Source organism: Odontesthes bonariensis, chromosome 16 (genome assembly GCF_027942865.1).
Source record: "Odontesthes bonariensis isolate fOdoBon6 chromosome 16, fOdoBon6.hap1, whole genome shotgun sequence".
In the NCBI taxonomy this organism is placed as follows: domain Eukaryota; kingdom Metazoa; phylum Chordata; class Actinopteri; order Atheriniformes; family Atherinopsidae; genus Odontesthes; species Odontesthes bonariensis.
In genome coordinates, this window is record NC_134521.1 from 19,580,847 (window position 1) to 19,601,921 (window position 21,075).

The 21,075-nt window shown below is 37.9% G+C and overlaps 1 protein-coding gene across 3 annotated transcripts in view; it reads right to left on the reverse strand.

Annotated features, from left to right (window-relative positions):
* ntm (neurotrimin) overlaps positions 1–21,075 on the reverse strand; it is a 442,255-nt gene that overhangs the window by 208,889 nt on the left and 212,291 nt on the right. The window lies entirely within an intron of this gene.

The following is a 21,075-nucleotide window of genomic DNA, read 5'->3' on the forward strand; positions in this document are numbered from 1 at the left end:
TCGAGGAAGTTTAAAAGTGAGAACCAAAAAAAAAAAAAAAAACCTGCTGAGGAATCTTGATCCATGGCAGACTTATTTATCACTACACTGGCTGCAAGCAATGTAGGGCTAACAAGTCACATTAGCACAAAAAGCCCATTGATATTACTGGGGATTTCTGTAAATAGGGGTATTACAGTGGCTCCTCGTCTTTATATGCGTTACCCTAAAAACTGCGCTTGTTTTTTACTTTTTGATTGTGGCATATTGCAGTTACACAGTACTCCCCTGCAAGATAAATTACATCAAATCTATTCTTATCCAACTGTCACATACTGTAATCCAGTATACAGTCATACAGTGCGCTGGGGAAATAAATTTCAGTGAGTGCTCTGTCAAATAACCAAAATACTGGCATCCCTCTTTATTGGTTTTTACTGCCATTTTACAGTGAAGTGAATGACTGGAGTGAAGTTTATTCAAATGTGACGAAGCAAAGAGAAAAATGATATCCGACTGATGGGTAAATGCCTGCACCGAGGCACTGACTAAATTATATGTTTACCTGTGTGAAGTCACAACAATAAATGTTACTTAACAATACAGACATAACTTGTTTTTGTGCCGTTTCTCCAAATGACAGGTACTATTTAAGAGCTGCCACAAAAACAAACAGATGTTGCAAGATTCTAAATAGGCCAACTGGGAAATTACAGGCTGCACTTTAGAGGCATCGAAAGTCGAATATTCTCTCCCGATTGATACATAAAAGCTTTCATCTTCGACACCAAACTATATCAAAGGCCATGCTCATATTTGTATTTTCTCATTGGCTCCAGGATGTATGTGTCATTAGATGACAAATAGACAATTAAACTGTGACAAATTAGTGAGACAACAACAAGGGGGTACATCTGGGAGCTTGAGACTCTACATGCAGGTCCATTAACCCCCCCCACCCTGCTTTCAACTCCTCTACCCACCACCTCCTCTATCCTTCCAGCTCTGATCCACTTAGCCAGGCTGTTGCTAAGCTACAAAGGCTATGAGAGTCTTTGAGACAGAGGCAGTAAGTAGTAGTTGTCTCATCCATTGATGTGTCAGAGAATTTGACACAGACTGTGCATACTTTCGGTGTGTCTTAAATTAGCAGAAAGATAAAGGCTCTGAGCTACAGAGCTGCTATATATAAAAGAAAGCGAAGAGATAAAACATCCTTTGAGGCGAAACAAAAAAAAGAACTGTGAGAAAAGACTGTAGGGAGGAGTTTGGATTCACTCACCCATTCATTTAGGTCACCTGGGTGTGTTCAAATTTTCAATTTGAACTGTACGCTTTCTGAAAATGGCATAAATCACAGCACATACACACGACTGCTGCAGCTGGTTCTGTGCTGACCTCCGTCAGCTGGGATTCAGCCAAGCTCCAGGACAAAACCAAGACTGTGGTAACACATGTAGAATTATACAGATGTAATGACACTGTAATGACAATCCTCTTCATCCCTAACCTGTTGGACAATAGTCTCGTTGAAATGTGAAAACTATCCTTCAACATAAATCTACTATGCATACAGATCTTGTCATGCCATTTACACGCAATCTTAATCACACACAGCATTGCCAAGGTTACACGCTCTCCGTTTTTTCTAGAGCTAAAGAAATGCTCTTTTGTCATCTGGAAGCAGCTCAGTTTGCACCAATTATTCCAGATGCCTGATGGTTAAGAGTCAATCTGTCATCTTCCATCCATCCATTCATTTTCCATACCCATCTAATCCAATGTAGCATTGCATGGGGGCTGGAGCCTATCCCAGCAGTCATTGGGTGAGAGGCGGGGGACACCCTGGACAGGTCGCCAGTATCTGTCATCTTCTCATCCTTAAAGATCTTTGGTCTGTCATATCGTCGATAACTTGCGATGTACTTTGTTCTCCTCTAGAGGACAGCAGAGTTGTAAATAATCTAATGAGAAAGACTGTAAAATCCAAGAACGCAATCAAGTGGCTATATCTTGTCTCTTTTTTTTTTTCCTCAACCCAAACTTTTGTATTTTTCAATCTATTTAGATTAGCCAATCAATGTGCTTGTTGGATCCTCAGACATCAATTTATGCTGATGTGTGTAGGAAGATCAACAGAAGTGAAGAGCCTGACTGAATATTACTTTCTTTTCAAAGCAATTTCTGAGAGTCAGTGTTGTCCCCAAATTCACTACAACACCCTTGTGTTTTCTACTAATCCAAACCACAACAGGGAGACAAGGGCACTAGTTTTAAGTTAGCCGGATTTGGCACCTTTGCCAACTTTTAATCATGAGGATTAATGCAAAAGTTGTTGTGAATCTTGGCATCGGTTCACTCAACAATAAGCCACAGAAAGGTTAACGCACAGGAGGACAAAACTATAAAAAATAAGCTATTTTACAGATAGTTTTATTCCTCCAAAAGACAGGAAAGCTCAAGGATTGCATTTGTTCAGTGACAGTAGAGAAAGAGAAGACAAAGATACAAGGCAAGGGGATCAATTTTCTCCCCTAAGGCTTGTGTGGTGTCCCCTGTTTAATGCAGAGAGATTGTCAGAGTGCAAGGGTGGAATAGCTGTGTTTTGCCATCTGAAAGATTGCTAGATGGTAGGGACTGTTACAGCTTAAGTATGGATATTCACCTTGAAAGCAGAATAGTAGACAAAAGCAGGGCATAATTTGCACTGGACGGAGCCAGAGCGAGGGACAGAGCTTCATCTAAATCCTTCCAACTTTGAGGCCCTTCACATCCAACAATTCCTTCTATTAAATTCTCACCTGGCTAACTTGTAGTACCACCCTGTGCAATCTTTATCTACAACGGGATTATTCATTTGAGTTTAAAGCTCATGTGCCCATTGTTGGATTTGTTGGCAAGAAAAATAAAGAACAGCTTTACTATGAAAGACTGAAGTGTTTTATTGTCGTGTTTTTATTTAATTAATGCTGATGAATCAGATGTCAAGCCCGCCATCATCATAATGCATACAAATAATATTTTTTTCTGCAGTCTTTCAATAACAGGCCTTGGATATTTCCATAACAAAAAGACAATCACACGCTCAGCCTGAAAAGGCACTAGCCATAAACGAGACAGAAAGTAAATGTGAGATGCTTGTTAAATGAAAACACAAGTTGCTTTGCTGCAGAAACACATTTGATTGCTCATTATTCGAAATTGTTTTCTGTATAAATGTCTGTGGACCTTGATAAATGAATCCCATTGTGCCTGTTTTGTACATCTAGATGAGGAGTGGGTACCTGCATCACTCTCATGTACTGTCGGTATCCTGTACCGCTGCCTTATGAATATAATGGAAGGGAAAGGAGTTGGTGTAGGAGTTTATGTGAGTGGAGAGCAAATTATAAATATTATGAATTTCTATGAAGAAGACAGACAACGGTACATTTTATTGTCTCTTAATCTAAAAATGTTTTCATGAGTGAAGTGCCCTTAATTAGCTTATTATGCTGAGCACTGTGCAATTGAAATAGAGTGTCTGGTGTAGACACTTGTTGAGTTGTGCTTCAAGTACAATGAAAGTGAGTAGAGAAAATCTGCTGCAAAGTATCTTTCACTAAACACTGTATCCTGAGGTAAGCTGCATGCTGCAAAGAACAACTGATATAAAGAAAAAGACTTTTCATCATTGAGCGAGTTTTAAACTTAATGATATCAACAGAGCCAATTGATTTGCTAGCAAGGGACACATGTTCGAGTATCCTCTGCATTCAACACTGGTGCAGAGGTCTCCTGACCCAGCATCAGGATGTGATGAGTCGGGAATAAGAATGGGTTGTAATTTCAGTTTATTTCTGTAATTGCAAATCACACCTTCAGTGAGTTCCACCTCATGAAAACTATCATTTTAACTTTAAGACATCAGCTTAGAGCTGTACTAAAAGCCCAAAGTACTTGTCCATAATGTATACTAATGATGTAAAGATACTGGTAGGCGCTGATGTAAGGAAAAATGTTTTGTTTAACCTGCTTTTTCTTTTTGCATCTTAGGTAAGATCCCAATAATGCCATTCCCTGCCATTTGTGTTTTTTGCTACACACTGAAACTGAGGATTATGTCAGCTCTTGAAAAAAAATCAAGGAACAAAATACATCAAAATTATTTCTCTAGGGTTAAGAATAAATTGCAAGTGACATGGGGCCTCTCCCAATGTGTATGCTAAATCTGAAAGTATAATGTAATGGAGATTTGAGCTGATTTCAAGAGTGCTATAAATAAAAAACAGGAGGGGGGATGTTTATCATTTCTAAAAGGTCTCTAAGCCACTGGATATTTATCCACAGTCTCACAATAACACACATTTATTACCAAATCCGATGGGCCATAGCAGCATCAGCTTATTTTAGAAATGATATACAGTCAACATGTAGTGGAAAACCGATTTAGGTTGCCATCAGTTTATGATGATGTATCTAATAGAAAAGATGGATACAAGCACTTTGTCTTCTGAATCTGTGGCTATGGAGACGCTGGTGGCAGCAGCAGTCTGTGCAAATGCTTTTGTTCTTCTCCTGTTAAAGGGTGGAGACCCTTTAGATTTAAATGATTACTACCCTATTTTCAGATTATATGTACTGGCTAAAGTGTTTGAATCCCTGTCAAATGACCAATTGAAACCCTTCCATGGAGACCATTTCTGATGAGGCTTTGGATTGATTTCAGATTTTTTTCTCCCTTTCCTGATAAGCATGTCTTTCAGAAACTGTTTATCTGCTGGGAATAGTTTTTGTCCTTTTCTTATCCAATTGACTCAGTCAAAGACACAGCACACACCTTCCAGAGATATGCCAGCAGATATTTCAACTAATACCTCTTTGGGAATCAACTATGAAACTGTGTTATCTTTGGGAACAAATTCTGTGCTTTAATGGCAGGCTTCCAGTAACACTGGTTCATCCTTTGACTTAAGTGTATGTTTTATGTTTGACTTGTTCATAGGGCAGTGTTCAGTAGTTTAACAAGCAAATACATTCTTCTGAAAATGTCCAGGGACAAGGACTGGACTGAAAATAAGTGAAACATTTCCAAAGAAAGATCAAGACCAAACCAAAGATTACAAGAACGTCTGGCTGCTTGGAAGCAAAATGTAAAGAAATAAGGGCTGGATCAAAACTTTTGAACAGTATTGCACCTTGCCATGTCATGCAAGATAGCGAATCAAAAGATTTGTATCATATTAACTGAAAGCATGGCAAAAGTACCTACTACTACTACAAAATGAAGAACTAAGAGCTGCAAGGGATCATTTGTTCAATCTGTATGGGGGGAAGGAGTCTCAGCATTGAAAAGCTGTCAAAACACAACAGAGACGCCTCACCCTGGCTAGGCAGCCTTTGGGACTTAGAAGGAGAGAACAGAGTAAAACGTAAACATCTATTTATTTGTGTTTTCTACCCATGGGATGAACAGAGTCACCTCCACCAGAGATGCTGCTCCGGTCTAAGCTGTCTACAGTGAGCAGCCCCCCTCCCCAGCAGGGCACCTTGGATCAATTCCACGCTCAGGTGGGTTAAACATCAATTGATTTTTGGTTTGAGAATTTCTTTTCCTTTTTTGCCCTTCTCCATCAAGATCAAGTCGAGAGAGGGGAAGGTAGTCAGTAATCCTTTAAGCCGTATGTTTAATTTTTCAAATCTAAGAATGTAGTCCTGGCAAGCTAGAAGGTTCAGTAGAACACTCAAGTTAAATGATTTCCTTTGATGAGAAAAGAAACTTCATACCATAAAACATGTTTTTTTTTTTTTTTTGCTTAAAATTCAAGGACCCAAAGTAATTCAATTCTAATATTCCTGCACATCTTTGTTCAGTGTTTTCAAAGAATTGTTGTCGAAAAAGGTCATTTCTAACCTGGTTAAAACAGTTTAGTAGGACATATTCTGCTTTTTTTCAGAACTCTTCCCAATAACTTATTGTCTGTTTGTCTAAATGTCATGTTTGTGGCTAGCCGCTGCTTGTGATTACCTTGTGATAGTATGAATAAATCATTTAATCTTCTATTATATGACAGACATTGTGAAAAATGAACTATCTTCAGTTACAAGAAGAAAAATCCTGAAACAGATGGTTTGGCCCCAACAAAAGCCCGACATCACCGTCATGGAATCAGTCTGGGATTACATGAATAATCACTGAGAATTACACAAACAATGAACAGGCTGCATTACATTAAGGACCAAAAGCTGTGGCATACTGATGATGGATGCCTCTGTCATTATTTGGTTGATTGAAATTGATATCCAATCAGACACATATGGAAGCATTTTAAAGTCATGTCCGTAGTTAAAGCTTCCCGAGTTTTTTTTTTTTTTTGGTGACAATCAAATAAATCTGAGGAGCTGCATGTTGAATTCCCTCAGTCTCTCTTTTTGGAAAAAAAAAATGACAGACCAGCAACACATTAGCCAAGACATTAAAATATATATATTGATATTAATATATATATATATATATATATATTAATATCAAAGTGCAAATGCAATGTAACTTTATTGTGATTATGAATTCATGACTTGATTTCTGATCCTCATTTTGTTCCATCCAACACTTGAAATGTACTACAGCTGTAATACAAATCAGGAAGAAGACATTGTTCTATATCCTTTGAATTTACGAGTTTATAATTCACCAGAATATGTTTAGTCAACAATATAACCAGCAAACCAAGCACAAAACTAACACCAAGGCTGTGGCTTCAAACAGGGCCAAAGCAGGGTTGTGACCAAAAGTGCTACTGCTGTAAATTCTTCTGGTAATGACCAACAGAATACGATCAGCAAAGCATGGTGCATGTCAGCCTCTGTCAACTCAAGCATGGAGATGTATCCAGAAAACATCATTCTTAACCATAGTGCGTCTTAACTGTACCAACAAGATCCTAATTTTCATGTTTGACTCACTGAACAAGGTGAACAGGATTTAGATAAAGTTATTTTGGAATCTGCACCGATCCAGAGATGCAGTGGCTGGTTATTTCAAAACAACTGGAGATATTCCTCAGTTGCACCCTATTTTTCAAAACCGCTAAGCCAGAACCACAATGTCAGAGTATATTTGCATTTACAGATCTTTCATTTGGAAAGATTTTTAATGAATTACATGATGAATGTGTGATTCCTTCCATTCATTCATTCACCTCCACTTATCAAGGACCAGGTTGGGGGTCAATTGTCTGATCAGAGATCCTCAGACGTTCCTCACTTCCACTCGTCCTTCTAAACCAAGATGTTCCCAAGCTAATTGAGATAAATATCCAGCAAATCCTGGGTCTGTCCCGAAGCCCCCAAAAGGTGTGATAAATCGGAAGCAGGGCATCTGAAAGTCCTGCTGATCAGATGCCCGAACCACCTCAACTGGCTCCTTTCAATGAGGAGCAGCCACAGACGTTCACCTCATTCAAATCTATGATGAAATCACGATAAATTGTGATTAACAACACAAAGTCATGTGATTAATCGTGTTTTAAACATTTCTCTAATCACTCGACAGACCGTAGAAAATATTCTAAAATTACCCCTGGAGTCAAGCTACCTCGTGAGCTACTCTACAATTCAAAACGCATACAGTATTCTTGAGGTAGTTATGATTAATTAAACGGAGGGATTCATAACCCAATTACAATGAGCTGAACATTTAAAAACTCTGGGATGCAGAAAAAAAAAGGGGAGTAAAAAACGGTGTGCGGCTTGCTGCTTCTCTGCGTCACTGATGTGACTGTAAGTGTTGCCGTCAGGCATGAAAAAATGTGTGTTCTATAACAAATAAATAAGCAGAAGACGGCAGTACAAGAGCCTAAGTCAGACATTGCTTCATGAAAACAAACTAGAGTTGCAATGGTGATTAATAATCTCCTTCGATATCTCATGTGTACACACGTATGTTTTCATGTCGGGTTTTACATCTCTGCAGACATGCGCTGTTACGTAGAACCAGCAGGGCTCACAGAGAAATGCACCTGTCCAATCACACACGCTGCGCTCACTCAGTATGGGGTGATTGATTGAGCCAATTTTCTATGTTTATTAAAAATACAGTTGCAGCTGGTCAGTGCCATCCATCTCTGAAACGGTGGCTGACTGCAAAACCCTCCTTGAGAGATGTCTCTGTCTGTCCTAAGAGATGAACAAAGGAAGAAATTAGGGCGGCATATTCACCCCGAGGAAATTAACTGTGGATGAACACAGGATTTCATTGTCACATATACAAACACACACATATTTTTAGATATAAAAATATATAAAATAAGAAAGTTTTGTTTTCAACAGCACATCAATCACCATGTAACTGTTTGTATCCTTCATGAAGTAAAACAAATTACATTTTAAGAAAAATAAAGTAAGTCTAGAAAACTTTACAATATTCAGCAACAACACAGGTTAACAACAAAAGAACAATAAAGGTTTTGTATACCATCCTGGGTGAACATCAATTCATTTTTCTATTTTTCTAAAAGGTCCATTTTCATAATGTCTAAATAATGTCGACATTAAATCTTAAATTTCAATTCAAAATTAATTAGAAAGTCTAAATTTACAAAGTGTAGGCAAAAAGAATGGCAATTCCACTGAAAGTTGATTTGGAATAAGCTGAAAGGGACGATATTGATTCATAGTCTGTGATAATATTATAACCGCTGCTTTGTTGCTGGTTCTTTTTCAATAGATTGTACATGAGTTTATTACACAAATGGTAACATGAAATAAGAACAGAAACGCTGAGCAAATGTTATGTTAAACTAAGAAAGAGATAAAACTGCTTTTTTTAAGAATAATACAGCAAGACACCAGAATTCAGTGTTTGATTTTGCGGATGATGTTGAATCTTAATAAAAAAGTATTTTCATGACATCTTACAGTTCGAAAAACGATATATTCGTTTTTCAAATCATGAGTGACAAATCACATATTTTGTTTGTACCTTTTTCTATATTGTGGATGCATGAGAAAAATGAAGATATGAAAGCCATTAGGAGTCCAGTATAAAAACAAAAAAAAAACAACAGAAAGAAGTGAGAATTATAAAATCAAGACATCTTTTCTCTTATTATGTGTTTTTTCTCCCTTTTACCACTGTTCCACCATGAGTGAAAGTGCACATGGGAGTTAAGAGAGTAATTTAAGTTTTTCCTTTCTATTTTACATTAACTTTGTGTGCATTAATGTGTTGTTCTCCACACGTGTGATAGTTCAGTCTAAAGGATTTCAATATTTTTTCGCCGGGAGTTTGAGGAAACTCTTTGTTTTTTCATTTATTTTCTTCGCAATGATCGGAATCACAGTCATATGTACGTAATTGTCATTTTCATTATGTAAATTAAACTTAGTGACATTAAACCAATCTCTAATTGTTTTTTAAAAATCACACAAAACTATCGACGTCTCCCTTTTATTGTCGTAGATGCATTTTTAAAAACACAAGGATCGATTTTCCAAAGACTGATTGAGAGGTACGTAAAGTAATATTCAACTTAGAAGTTGACTGTAAATCATTCAATGTCAGTTATAATACTTTTATAAGAAAATGTACCAAAAGTTCATTTTTGATGCTGCAACTAAAATCATCAGATTTTACTTTAACTTGTTACTTGATTCAAGTTTGAATACAGAATTCAGAATTCTTACATCTGCTTTTTAATCTATCTGATCTAATTTAATCAATGTATCTAAATATAGATTCTATCGGCTTATTAGGAGAACCAACATATAGTGAGGAATCTATTGTAATGAATTCAAAGTAGTTAATTATCGAGTCGTCAATGATGAAGTTTGCCTACAGCTCTGTATCTCTATATGCCAACGCTGTCAATACTGTTTAAAATTCTCACAAAGGGGTGTCTTTTGTCCTCAGGGAAACACTGAAGTCTTGTCATTGTTTTTTAAAGAATACCCACCCACAGCTTAAGCAACTATAATGTAAAAATATCAGTATCCAAGTTAAACCTTGTGTAGAGGCACAGCAGCAAGGTTCAGAAAGTGGTAAAAACAAACCTCACCTATTAACGGTAAGTCTTGTGTCTCTCTTGGAAAACAGTGCGTAAAATGCAGGCTAATTGTATGTGTCTGGCGGCCCACTGACCTTGGGAAGTGAGCTATGGAAGAGAAGTGCCGCTAATACTACTATTGAACGTAATCGAAGCAGAAGGAGCGTCTCTTAAGAGGGCAGACCAACCAACTGCCGCTGAATTACACACAGACAGGGTGCACGGCAGAAAAGGCACAGAGTCGACATATTCGCAACTTTACACGTACACACCAGCATTTGGTAGTGTAAACAATTGAAGGTGATGGAAAGATTTGCAGAAATGGACTGTTCAACAGTTAAACATTTTTTCTTAGCTTTATTTTTTGCCTCAAAGAAATCAAAAAGTAATGGAAGAATGATGATGCTCCATTTTTCAGATGACTGAATGACTAATAAACTGCCGATTGGGCTCCTGGTGCTTTCAGATGGAAACAGTTTACACTAAATTGTAGTACCTTACACAGGGCCAACACAAAGACAGACACCCATGCAAACTTCCATCGATGGTGCATGTTTTTGGACTGTGGGAAGACAACAGAGTACGAGAGAACACATGCATGCACAGCGACAGCATGCAAAGCCTTATTCTGTGAGGCAACAGTGCTAACCACCACATCATCATGCACCGTTATTAGTTCATCTGAGGTAAGAGACAGAACATGAAATTATAAGATACACACAAGATTAGCAAAAGAGATGTTTGTACAACAAATACTTTCATTTGTGAACAAGACAAAGGAAATGATGGGATGGTCCAAACACTACTTCCCTCCTGGGAGGAGAGGTAGAGGTGGTGGAAATACAGCACTGATTGACAAACCTGCACAGCCTCTACAAAGCATAGTGACGGAACAATGTAGTGTGTTCAGTCAGAGGCTTCTTCCCCTTATACTGAACTCACTTATACTGGAACATTACAATTATTGAGATAAATGGAGTTTTATTAAATTAAATTCAATGCAAGAAATTCAAACAAAGAATTAACAAGATTATGCACAACACTGATTCATTTTGGTTTATTCAGGTCTTAAATTTACATTCTCTGGTGCATAGAAGTCATCTAGATTAAAAACTCTCCAAGTTACAGTACCTCTGACCCTTTTGAAATAAAGCTATCTGTGAATAATAGAGTATGGTGGAGCCAAAAGCATAAGGAAGAATTTAATTCCTATCTGAGACTTCTTCATATGTCCTTCTGGGGAATAGTAGCTCCATTTCAGTTCCCTTGCTTATTTAGTATGGTCTACTTATGCATGTCCTTATACACTGATTAAATATTAAAATTGACATTCTGTGGATGCACAGATAAATTTTGATAAGCTACAAATAGCTTTCTTAAGCCAGTGATGACAAAAGTGCAAGAGTGCCCCTAATTTAATAGTGCTGGCTGCGTTAACCATAATTGTAATATTAATGTAGTTTGAAGTAGGAACTGATTTAAAAAGCATAATGTGGTGCGAGTTGGTCATTACAGGAATGTAAATGTATTAAAACCTAAAACATAGGCTTCGGTTTACATTAAAGGTCCCACAGAGTGAAAATTAAAGTCAGGTTTCGAGAACAGGCCATAATCTTCCATCCACTTCCATTTGTTTGACGGAAATTAGGAAAAAGAAAGAAAGAATGAAAAGAAAGAACCATTGGCATCTTTTCTTCCTGTGATCATTTTACACATTTCATCGATCCAAATCATGTACATAATACAATTACCGCAATTTGTGCACCAAAACGAGTCTCATCCATCAGCAGCTTATACGGAGGCGAAGATTCATCACCGGGGAAGAAAAATGAGCCTCAAATTCCCAGACTCTCTGTTACAGCGTGTATGCTCTATTTTGGACAATGCTAAATGGACATACAAATGAGTCTAATTCATTCACATTAAATGTGCTTAACAGCGGCGGGGGGTGGGGGGGTGGAGTCACTGCCATATGGCAGTCGGGTACATTGTAATAAGAAGCGCACGGCCGCAACTGACACACGTGTGTTTGAGTACTCGAGCAGGCACACACCTGGCTGCTTTCCCCTAATGACAATACGAATGTGTCTCGTTTGTTTGAAAAGGCAGGTGCTTGCACTGGCTTGTGTTGTGTCCCGTATCATGGTGTCTCTTATTTGTTCGGGTGTGTTGTTACATGTTTGGGCGAGCAAGATTAAGTCAAGAATTTCTACAGAGACTATGCATTTGTTTGTTTTGGGGATGAAATTTGTCAGATTTTATGTTAATTATGTGCAACGGACACATCTTGGAACGTAGTCCTCTATAAAACATTCGAAAAATTACCATCGGTTTAAGCCTCATATATATATATATTACTATATCAACACAAGGCTTTGTAGGAACCAGAGTCAAAAGATTGAATTCATTTATAGAGGCTTACAGCGGGTGAAATATCAAGTCATTTCCATCAAATTTGGTAGACCTGCAGTTAAACAGGTTCAACAGTATCAGTGCCACTGTCATTGTCTAATTTCCATTTTTGACAAGGCAGAACTATAGATGTAATTTTGTGTTGGTGTTTTTGTTTGCTTCTCTGGTGTTGAGGACAAAAATGCTTCTTAAGCCCCATCAAATACGGAGCTGTTACGGACTGAATAAAAAGAGGTTTTTGATATTCGTCCCTCGTTCTTATAAGAACGAAGGGATTCATTTCATTATTTTGAACAAGGAGTTAGTTAAGTAAGTCTCAGGGGACCAAGTCTGATAGTAAAACTGAATAGAAATTTATTCCAGTTCATTGTGCCCATGTTAGCTGATCTCCCTCTCAGGAGGGTTTCTTTCTTTGCTTTGGCCGAGTGACACATAACTTGAAAGAAGTGCAGTTTTAGTTACGCACATGCAGCATAAACACACACTTCTTTAGTAAATGTTTTGTGTATTTTGGTTGCATGATTTGCAAATAAATGTATATATATACATACATACAGTATATTGAACAGTTAATATAACTAACTGAGTTCATGTTCGTCTCATCCATGCTTATTTACACTTTAGTGGCTATATTTCTATTTGCATAGATGTTCTGCAGGCATATCGATCCTATTTACAAACAAAAGGAGAAGAAAAAAGCTAATTCAGAGTAATTCTGATTTAGTTATAGTTATATAATCCCTGGTGGGAAACTGTTCTTTTGCTGTGCTCCATCAAAACTACGAGGAATAAAATACAGAACAATTAATACTAACAGAAAAAGAAAGAAAATACTAATGAAATAGAAAATTAAAATGAATTGACTTTGTAGTTTTCAGTGAAGCATTTATTAGCTTAAGACCAAACCTGAACCACCAAGCCCCAGGAAATATGGGCAGTGAGTGTGGAATCAGGGGAAACACACTATTCTTTTGTGGATCGTTTCAAGTATATTATGACTTATATCAATTCAGAATTATAATTGCCACACATTCCAGTCACGATAATTTGTCACACAAACTCCCCATTTGGGACACTTGATTTGCACCAATTTAGGAGAAAAAAAACCAACATGTTTTTCAGCAACAAAAAACAAGCTGTCAGTGTTCCAGCTGCATCTAGTTTTTCTTTTTTCTTAAGCTTGGTCAGAATGATAACGCAGCCAGGCTGCTGGATCACAAGCACATGTCGTTTATGCTGACATCATGTCCCTCCGAGTCATTTTCACAGAAACTGCCCTTTTGCTATCTACCCTATTTTAATTGGTTTCTTTCTCATTCCATCACATCAAGAATATACATATTCATTTCAGTTTATCGTTCCACCCTCAAATTTCAATTAGTGCTTTTTAAGCTGCAACATTGCACATTCGTGTTATTTACTGTTGAGGTAGCCAGAATTGTCTGACAAAATAGGCGCTTCAGTAGAAATCACATGAAATCAGGGACACACTCTGCCTTTTCTGTGAACCTCTCAAATCCTGCAATATTTCAAACACTCAACTCAGTGTGTGGCGCATAAATAGGCACAAGAGGCTGAGAGCCAGTTAGCTCAGGATATGCAGAATATGAACAGACTTTGTCATCTGCTCTGCTCCCCTGTTGCCTCCATGAGATACCCCTACTCACTCTCCTCCGCTTTGACCTTGACAAATCTTCCACTTACAGATGACAAGCAAAGGAGCATGGGTGTGCGTGTGTTCGTGTGTGAAAATGAATTTCCTTGTACATTAAATTAGTAAGTTCTATGGCAAAAGAAAAATAAATAAATAAATGCTCCACACATAATTTACCAGGAGCACCTGCCTTCGTTGTTATCTGTGCTCGGAAAGGAGGCTCACGTGGCACTCGTTAGAAGATAGATTGCTCCGATGAAGTCACGGTCGCAGCCCTGCTGGTTGTTTAAAGGGCCATTCGAATGCAATCTGAGATGTTTCAGTCTGGATTTATGCCTCCCCCGTTGCTGGGGCTCCTCACTTCTCGAGCTATGGTAAATGGAAAAGAATTATTGTGCCAGGACGCAGGCTTCCCCAGCTCTCTCTCTCCCTGCTTACGTGGATCTGAGCGGAGCAGTCTGGCTTGTGTCGAGCATTTCATTAGCACTCTGCTGCACTTCACCTGCAAGTGTGAAGCCCATTAACACTGTCATTAGAGGAGCTCAGTTCGTGTCATGCTGAGGCCAGACATGGCCCCTTGTTGAGAAAAAAGACAAAGGGGTGCTTATATTTTTGAAAATGACACGATTTGTTGTGCTACTAGTAGTCATTTGAAAATAAGTGAACATGTTGACCGTTCAAGACTTAATTAAGGCTGCATTTGATGCATTTTCATGTCACTTAAAAAAAATAGAAGAATGAAACATTGCTAGCCTCTGTTAAATGAAATTTGTTTTCCAAAGTTAAATAACAGTATTCATAAGCAGGCCAATTATCGTTAATAATGATATAGAGACTGCTGGGCTAAGATGTGCATTGACCCTGAACTGTTTACTGTCGGATCAAAATGTCTAAGAATTGTTTTTTATTATTACTGGTTTAGGAATTAGTTGCACCCCTCAGGATTCTTTGTTACTCCAAAGAACATTGTCTGGCGCTCCCATATTCCTGCTGTGTTATCTCTTGAAAAGGTCAAGATGGTCTCGATGCCTCTTCATGTTGAGATTGTTTATTGTGAATTATTCTTTCAAATATACCTGATTGTTAATTCTCCTCACTTTGGATAAAAGCGTCTGATAAATGCAGAAATATAGATGTAAATGTTAGTTAGAAACTGTTTCATTTTGCAGGCGATCAAGGATGGAAACTCAAGGATGGCTCAAGTTACTTTTGTGCATCTTTGAAGGCTGTACGTGGCAGAAGCAAACTTCTGCTCTCCTACAGTGCACACTTGGACAAAAGAGGACAAAATATACAGCGATCATAACTTCCAACAAAGAAAAATGTCTTTGCCTTTCTATCATTGTTAGAGCAAGATAAGAAACAACAAAGACTAAGCTCTAGAACCAAAATGACAGAACTAAAATAAAAATAGGGTCTGTGGTCGATCAAATATTTGAACATAATGCAACAGAACAGACAAAATTGCAACCGATGTTGTTGGAAAATGTCAGACTGAATAGGATTCAAACTCGACTGCCTTGCATGACGATTTGAGATGTAACGTGGCCACGCATCCCCACATACCTCCATAAGAGTTTTAGAATATCAATTCTGCAGTATCACACTTGCCTCACTTTAACATAATGCATGCAACATTTTCAGACACTTAAAATTACACAGTTCTCCTGTTCCTGTTGTGGAACTGCTCTGCTTTGTGGTGGGAAAACAAATGATGACACCAAGCATTCCATCCCGAACTCTCCTCATTATCTGGAAGAAACTGACAATGTTAGTCATTTCAGGTCTGTATGGTAGCTGCTTGAGTTTAAGAGGTGTAAGCTCTGTTTGGCTTGGCATCACTGAGGAGTTCTGTGTTCATTGTAATATTAGTTGCAAGACGCCAAAATGTGCTCCGAACGGAATTCAGATGTCCTCACTATTAAAGGCTTTGCTTGCAAATTACACAAGATGAAATGAAAATGATGCCTGCTGGAGTGAGACCATAAAATGGCAGCCTGCACCGCTCCACAATCACTCCATCTCCTCCAAAAATCAGCAATGTCAACACAAAGCTACGGGAGGGACACATCTGCTCAGAATGCAACGCCTGCTCGGATGCATTTTACTTTGAAGAAGTAACTTCAACTTAAAGTTCTGCCCCACAGCCCAGGTAAAATATTTGACTTATAGATGTGAAAACCTCTCATAACAGCAAAAAAGAAATATCAAGTGTCTGTTTCATAGTGCTGAGTATTTTCTGATAAATATTCCTGCTTAAAGAATCACCGAAAGCTCTCCAATACCACGAGGCTAATTAGAAGTCAGCAGTTAGCCACGTGTTACATTGTTGTTCTGAATAATGAGACTGAAAGGTGCAATCTATGTATTCGAGTGGGACTAAACACTGTTTATTATAGATTACTGAAATAAATTTGTAATGGCAAAACGTTTTTCTTCCACTCCTTCAGTTTGACATTATGATATTTCAGAAATAACAGCACAATTCTAGGGGGGGGGGAACCAAAATACTGTAATGGCTGCTTTCCCTTCTGAACACCGAGTTTAAAGAGCATAAGAAGTATTATGAAGTATTAATTAAGCTGATAAAACAATATGATGATATCTCATCATCACATGGCATGTGCTAATTGCATATTCCTGAACTTCATTATAAACTCTGCCACAGTAATTCTAATCAAAGTTTTACCAGTGCTTCATCAGGGAAGCTTCCTAAGGGGCTTGGTGTAATTGTATCATCAACTGCAGTAAGTCATCTTATCCAGAGTTTGTTTCCGCCACATGGGGAGCACTCCAAGCTCAGCTCCGATAAGGGAAAGCCCCAGTGTGAAGGGAGCTGTTCAGAAACAGATGTAGAACTGCAGGGGGGGAGCTGCAGCTAAGCAGTTTAATGTCAATGCATGTCTAAGTTAATTCATGGTTAAAAAAAAAAAAAAAAAGAATACTCTTGGTGAATATACTCATATACACATCATACTGATTGTTTAGTGGTTATTTATCATGACAAGTAATTTAAATTGGGAAATGAGCATGGCTAATCCTGAGGCCAAAAAACAAACAAAAGATAAGACAAATTAATTTTGAGTCTCTCTCTGTTTTCCTCTGATAGGGAATAGAAATGTGACTGAAATGTGTCCACATTCTGGACAAGCCAAAAACCACCAAAGCCAATTAGCCTGGGACGTCCCGACACCTATTAAAAAATTGCACCGATTACACATTCTTGTAATATTTTAAAGAGGTCTTGAGCAAAAGTTCTCCAGGTTTTCTGAGGATCAAAGAAGTTTGTCTTCGGACATCGGCTGCTTTGTCACTCATTTTCAGTCCAGTCCATATACATGACCATTTTCAGAGGAATATATTTGTTTCATAAGCCATTTCACACTGATCATGATCATTTGAGCATAAAAAAGGCACCAAACTCAAGGGATGAACCAGTGTTGACTAGAAATAACAGAAAACTTTAATAACTAGTTTCAAATAACATCTTTAGATACTTTGTTAGCAACAGCCTGTCACAGAGACACCATCATTTCTTCCAGTTGGATCTATGAAAGATATCAAAGATAACACAGTTTGACAGAGATAAAATCGGATTTTTGCATTCCCAAAGAGCTATTAGCTGAAAACTTGGCATATATCAGCATGGTGTTCAGCGTGTCCTGAAAAGAAAAAATAGGGAAACTGGAAAAGTGGAGGAGAAAAGAAGAAGTGGCAGGCCTAAAAATCTATCTACAGCAGATGAACCAGCCCAGTCACAAGGAAAAGATTTAAATGTTCATGTAACAGAAAACTACGTATTCCCACTGACAAAGATGAAATCTATTGTTTTCTTTCCTGTGTGTTAGTTCGATTTTTTTATCGTAGTTCTAAATTGGAAGATTATTGTGATCTTGAAATATTAAAAGAAAATTATATTTTATTATTCTTATTTTTTTTCGTCGCTCAAAATATGCGTCACACTCGCCGAAAGCCAGTATTTGCCCGCCAAAACGCTGTGCATTTATCAAGATTTTCAATCCCAGGTAGGCCAAGTATGGAGAAATGTAAGAAAAGAAAAATATCTGAAGAAAATAGAACATTTAATGAGGCCTCGGCGGATTCATGAATTTACATCTGACGAGAGTAGCTGACCAGTAGGCCTAATTTGTGCTGCGAAAGAGACCTTCAACTTGGCGTGTTTTTTTTATTATTATTTTTTTAAGAGTTGAAAATGTTCAAAATGTGTTCATTCCATAAATAGAATTTAATTTTCTCTGTAGCACTTCATGGATTTCGTAAGCAACACACTATAGTTTGTACAATGAGTAAAGGTAAAAAAACAATATCTTTGTTTTAGATGTCAAAAAGTATTTGCGGTTCCCAGTTTTTTCTTTTCCGTGGTACCGGGTCCTAATGGCTCTTTGAGTGGTAAAGGTTGCCGACCCCTGATCTGGACCTTCATTTGATCTACTGTTGGCCCAATCCTCATCAGAAATGGTCTCCATGGAAGGCTGGCTGTCAGGAAGCCGTTCTTAAGGAAGGGAAACATGGAGAAAAGGCTGAGCTATGCCAAATGACAGAAGAAGTGGACTGAAAATCAGTGGCAACAGGTCTGATGGAGGGATGAATCCCCCCCAGAGCCCGGACCTCAACATTATTGAAGCAGTGTGGGATCATCCTGACAGAGAACGGAACAAAAGGCAGCCGACATCCAAAGAAGAACTTTGGGATGTCCTTCAAGAAGCCTGGAGAACTATTCCTGAAGGCTACTTAAATATGAGAAAGCCTGTCGAAGAGTCAAAGAGCTTTTTGGGACTATGCAAACTCTGTATTGTTTGTGTGTAGTTTGTGTGTTAAGGATTGTACATGTTTTGATAAATTGTTGCACTTATTTCTAATTTTCCTGGCAATATAAAAAGAAATTAAGGTTGGCTGATGGGTTTTGTGTAGTACTGTTAATGACCCTAGTCTTAGAAATACTTTCTTTTTGTCACATATACTTATGGCAATTACATGATTTCTAAAGCACTTACCTTGAAATCTACTACATAAAACACACTCTGCTTTCTGCAGTTTCATCAAAAGTTGGCAGTGCATTCAAACAGAGATAGCTAAAATGATCCAATTTATTACATTCGTTCTAACATATTCCGGTGAAGTCTGATAGGTGATTGGATAAACCCTCTGTGCATCACCACCTCCCACGAGCTAGCTTCAACCTATCAGATTAATCAAGCATAGCCTGTAGGCAAAATGAGACTTAAAAGACAGCCAGAAAGAGAAGAAAGAGAACGTCTTTTAAACAGAGAAAAGCCGTCAAGCTTTTGCCTCTTCCGTCAACGAAGAAATACCCTCCAGTAGGATGGTGTTGTAGCTCAGTCTCAGTTCTGAGGCATGAAATGAAAGGATTTTCTTTTTCCTACAGACAAACATGAGTGTTCCTTTTTTTTTTAAGTTATCCCAAGCACCAAGCAATTGGAGTTTCTTCACCAACACCACAGTGTCACCCATTTAGCTAGAAAAGGACACGTGCGGTAGAGAATATGTCGGCAATCCGAGACGTTCCAGTACCGCAGTTACTGAATATTTATATAATTCAGTATTTGCATATACAGAAATCATAGGGGGAAGAGGGGGGCGTGGAAAAAACTCAATTACTACCCCTCCCCAACGATAACACTATATGTGAACATATTTTACCTTGTTTTCAGCTGGCTCTTCTGGGCACTAATTTTGAATTCAATTGATTTGATATGAATGGATTATGATTGTATTACACCGAATTGTAGTTGGTTTGAATTGGACTGTATCTTCGAAGTGCCTTGAGGTGACATTTGTTGTGATTTGGAGTTTTATATGTGAAACTTAAATGAATTGAATCGATAATTACATTATTTCAGGCATATCTTTATACTAACCTACCCCAACTAGTAAGGTTTAAGCATATTTTTGTTTTCTTCCTACATGCTAGGTTACTGCCATTGTGTTATGTTTGCAGAAGAAACAAAAAAACAAACAATTAGTCATTTCTCAGAATACAGCAACGCAGGGAAGATAAATAGTTCCAAGTGATATCAGTTTGATAAAGTCTCCATAAAGAAGACTGAAGTTCCAATGAAACTGTTTCATGTTGACGTCATCAGGAGAAAGCAACAGAGAGAGAGACTCAGAGAGACTGAGACAGACAGGGACAGCCAGAGAATTTCTTGCAATGTTAGTTTTTGTTCACATTTAGAATTGTAAAAATGTGAAGACAGCAGTCTTGGCGCTGTGCTGAAAAGCGCGTTTGTCACTTAGGAGTCTGAGGTCTGTTCTACTGTTCAGATTCTAAAAGAGAGGTGGAATCTGGGTCAGGCAGAAAACCTAAGACCTTCACTGACAAAACACAGAACAGGAGCACACTGAAGGATGATCGAACTACTCAAAATATTTCTCCTAAAAAAACCAACCGTACTGTGGGTGAAAGAGCAAAACAGTTAAAATCCACCAAAAGTGGAAAATCACTTTGACATTTTTAGGGAAATGTTTTTTTTTTCTTTTTTTCGAAGACTGATTCTGACAAGTCGGCTTTATAACCTGACTGACATCAGTGCACGTGTTGCATTGTGTTTTTCTGCCACAGTGAAAATGAAATGGGTACAGGTTATTCAATCACTGAAGCATTGTTAGGCTTTGTGTCACATTATAAGTAGCAGTGAAAGCTGTGTTATCCTAATGTAAATCCCATTCATAGCTAAAACCTTTTTCACTTATTTATAATGTTCACATAAACTGAGAACGAGAGCAATTACCTTTGTTTCCTCAAGTAAACAAATATATTCATCTGGAAAACGCTAACAACGTGTTGTCAATATGTACAATTCAATTCAATTCAAATTCAATTCAAAAATACTTTATTTATCCCAGAGGGAAATTAAATGTTGATGTAGCTCAATTAAATCAAAGAGTTATTATAGATGCTGATGGCTGTGGGCAGGAAAGATTTCCTGTAGCGGTCCGTTTTGCATCCAAACTGAAGAAGCCTTT